Source organism: Pelmatolapia mariae, linkage group LG20 (genome assembly GCF_036321145.2).
Source record: "Pelmatolapia mariae isolate MD_Pm_ZW linkage group LG20, Pm_UMD_F_2, whole genome shotgun sequence".
Taxonomy (NCBI): domain Eukaryota; kingdom Metazoa; phylum Chordata; class Actinopteri; order Cichliformes; family Cichlidae; genus Pelmatolapia; species Pelmatolapia mariae.
The window spans coordinates 6051959-6055302 of record NC_086244.1 but is presented as its reverse complement, the minus strand read 5'-3'; positions in this window follow the sequence as shown (position 1 = coordinate 6055302).

Sequence of the window (3344 nt, the reverse complement as noted above, 5' to 3'; positions counted from 1 at the left end):
TTGGTGGTTCTCTGTCTCCGGGGGTGGGCGCCCAGGTACCCACCGGCTCACTCCTTGGCGGCTGCTTATTGGGGCCTGGAGCCTGGGGCTCGCTCGGGCCACTTTGGGGATGGGGTGCCCTCGGCCTCACGGCCCGGGGCTCGGCCACTCAGGCACAGCTGGCTGCCGGCGGAGCTCACGGGCACGTCACTGCAACCCCCCCTGGCTTCTGCTCCGCGGCTGCTGAGTGACCCCTCATCTGGGACTCTCCTCAGCTCTTTCTGGGATAGTGGCGCGGCTGCCCCTCTGTTGGTCTTCCTTGGTCTCTTGTGTTCTGGGGGCCTCTGGATGTCTGGAGTCTTGATCTCCTCCATACCTGCTTCATGCCCTGGAGGTCGGGGCAGTGGCCCCCCACACCCTCTAGCAGATCATTACATGAAGGAACCTTTTAAAAACAAGCGCGTTCATGCTCACAGGTGTACACACGGGTGATCACACACACAAATTACACCCTTTTTGGCTCCTACCTCAAAGCACACTGTGCGCTGTCGATCTCACGTGCTGCACAATAATGTTTAATATTTAGTATTTACTGTCATATTCTCATATATCATTGTGATCTTGTTTATTACTCTCGTTTTCTTCTGCTTGCTTTCTTTTTTCTTTCTCAACAGGTGATCCAGGTGATCGATATATGTATTTTTTGTCTGCTTATTCTGTTGGTTTTTGTTTTTTGCCCTTTTTCCCCGTCCCTCTTCTCAGGTTTTTTTCTTTCCCTCTTTCTTTCTCCACATTCTCTCCTCCAGTCAAGTCTGTCCCGTATTCAGCAAGTAAAAAAAAAAAAAAAAAAGTAATCATGGGTGGATATTATAAATTTCTTCCTGCCAGCTAATAGCAATGACTAAAAATGGCCAAATTCAATGCACAAGATTGGGGTCCAGTTTATTAGGTACAGCTACATAAAAACACTTCAGTTTTATTCATGAGAGTTTTGTTTACTTTTTGTTTAGATATAATTTAAAGAGTAATTCAGAAAACATTACAAAGCTGTGGTTTGTAGTTTGAATGCAATAGTACAACAGATACTTCTTTTATTCTGTTGTAGTTTTTTAAAAGGCTGAGGGTTATGTTTTTAAAGATTTCACACAAAATGTGGGTACAGTTTATGTGTACAAGAAAGAATGATGTCTCAGGCTGTAGCTCCACAAACCTTTATTTAATTACAAACACATTTTTAAGGGTCTGAAGGTTGATCTCACTTTTCTTTCAGGCTGAAGACGACATGAATAAAGTTTATTACACTGAAGTGGATTTTTCCCACATTGCTGCCACCAACAGCGCCTCCTGTGGTAAAATGGATGAAGTTGTCTACTCCACACCTCTGGTACATACCAGCCCTTCCAGCCTCACCACAGATGCTTCACCTCCTCTGTACTCTGCAGTTAAGAAACAGTATTAATGCTGCTGATGGCACCTTCGCTCTCATAAAAATCAACAGGTGATCATAATTCAGACAAAACTTATGTTCTTTTCTGTTTATTGTAAATATTAATGTGCTTTCAAACAGTTAATCTCAGGTTCAAGATGCTTGGGTCAGTAGTTAGAGTGGTTGCCCCATGATTGGAAGGTTGGGGGTTGGAATCCACTGAACAGCTACCCTGAGGTACCCCTGAGCAAAGTACTTAGACTGCTAGCATAATGGATGGTTTTTTGATGGGGCTCGCACAGAAATGCAAAGCAGAAGATGAAATATCGTCAAATATGCTTCCAAACACCTTTCTTCCATGCCAAAGACTAGAAACTATGATGAAGCATATGTTGACTTTGGTTTCACCTGCAGGAAGGTGGTGTCAAGTAGGGGTGGATTTCAATAATTGATTTTCAAATCGATTTATTAAATCCTGAATAGATTTTTAGATATAAATGTATTTTGCCAGAAACGCCAGGATCTCAGGTTAAAGCTCGCAAAACTATTTCAACAACCATCAAACAGCTAAAACAGTAAATGAGAGCAGGTAAACGGAACCCACAGAAGTAAACACAAAGCGCATCACACGCATCTGTGAGATGTCGGCTTTCTCACCCGACGGCACGTACACTGACACGCCATTGGAGCTGAAAGCCGACATCTCACAGCTTCTGAAGCTGCCAGTTTTGTCACTCTCTGATCAAATATACTGAACCAGCAGCAAAAAGATCAGAACTACACTTCATGTTTGATAAATATTGTCATTAATTCCCTCTTACTTTGGCTGTTTTGCTTCCACCACAATATAATCACACTTCCTGCACAGCTCTCTCTCTCTCTCTCTCTCTCTCTCTCTCTCTCTCTCTCTCGGTCTCTCAGTGTATTTCAAGAACAATTTCTAATCTAAAAATCTCTGGTTTTTGCATTATTTGTTCTCTTATTATGCACAAGTCATGTACAGCGCTGTCAGCCACTTTTTTCTCCCCAAAATGATCTCTGACAAGAAAGCCTCATTTCTGTTGTTCAGTACTGCAGAAATTTAAACTTTTTTTAAATTATGCCAAATTGCAAAATGCTTAGCTGTGTCTCTAATAAAACCTCTCTAACTTTGCTCTGCTTCACTCAGCATCAGGTAATGTTCATGTGTTATAATGACCAACTACTCCTGTAATTTTGGAGATGTTAGTTCCTTATACAGTGTAGTTACAGTGGGATGCAAATAATATCAGGCAGATCCTCTCGCAATTTGTTCCCCCTGTCTAAATCACGGACAAACAGTATCCCACGGTTGTTTATGTTTTTAAACCCGTTTTGCACAAAGAGGTATTTTTTGAAAAATGTATTGATAGCAATGTTGAATATTATTACACAGTAAAAAAAACAAAAAAAAAAAACAACTACACATACAATCTAAGGAGCTTGGAAAGAAAAGCGTCTGGACTTCTTAAAGTTGCTTGAAGACGTTTCACCTCTCATCCGAGAAGCTTCTTCAGTTCTAAGGTCAAATGGCCGAGAGTCCCAGATTTAAACCCAGTGGGAGCTTCCCCCCAAAGAGGGACAAAAGGACCCCCTGGTGATCCTCTAATCACATGAGCCAAGGTGTGAAAGCGGGTGTGGGTCCTAATCAGCCAGGGTTTCGGGTGTGCTCATTGTGAAACCTGGCCCCACCCTATCATGTGATTTACTGAGGTCAGATGGCCCAGGATGTGAGTGGGCATTAAGGCGTCTGGGGAGGGATCTCAAAACTGGATTATAGATGGCAGACAGTTGGTGTCGTAAACCACCGCCTCTGTTCAAAGATGGTCGCTCACAGTGGACATAGATGGCTTCTTTCACTCCTCTTTCAAACCATCTGTCCTCTCTGTCCAAAATGTGAACATTAGCATCCTCAAAAGAG